Source organism: Palaemon carinicauda, chromosome 6 (assembly GCF_036898095.1).
Source record: "Palaemon carinicauda isolate YSFRI2023 chromosome 6, ASM3689809v2, whole genome shotgun sequence".
Lineage (NCBI taxonomy): Eukaryota > Metazoa > Arthropoda > Malacostraca > Decapoda > Palaemonidae > Palaemon > Palaemon carinicauda.
Genome location: NC_090730.1, coordinates 56,659,884 through 56,660,862, shown reverse-complemented (window position 1 = coordinate 56,660,862; position 979 = coordinate 56,659,884).

The following is a 979-nucleotide window of genomic DNA, read 5'->3' as shown; positions in this document are numbered from 1 at the left end:
TGGACAATTCTATCCTGTTCGTAATACTAGGCAGGCAGTTAATTCTAATAGCCAGGCCTTCTCCATCACGAGGCTCAATACTACGCAGTACTCTAAAAGTTTTATTCCAGCTGTGACCAAGTTGTGGAATGATCTTCCTAATCGGGTGGTTGAATCAGTAGAACTTCAAAAGTTCAAAGTTGGAGCAAATGCTTTTTTGTTGACCAGGCGGACATAGTCTTTTTATAGTTTATTTATGACATATTTGTTTTTGATGTTGTTGATAGTTTATTATATGACATGTCTGTTTTGACGTTGTTTCTTATTTTAGAATGATTTATTGTTAATTAGTTCTCTTCATTTATTTATTTCCTTATTTCCTTTCCTCACTGGGCTATTTTTCCCTGTTGGAGCCCCTGGGATTGTAGCATCTTGCTTTTCCAACTAGGGTTGTAGCTTGGATAGTAATAATAATAATATATATATATATATATATATATATATATATATATATATATATATATATATATATATATATATATATATATATATATATATATATATATGTATATATATATATATATATATATATATATATATATATATATATATATATATATATATATATTTATACACACATATCAATATATATATATATATATATATATATATATATATATATATATATATATATATATATATATATATATATATATATATATATATATATGTATTTATACACACATATCAATATATATATATATATATATATATATATATATATATATATATATATATATATATATATATATATATATATATTTTATATATATATATATATATATATATATATATATATATATATATATATATATATATATATATATATATATATACATATATATACATATACGAATATATGTATATTTTATATATATATATATATATATATATATATACATACATATATATATATATATATATATATATATATATATAT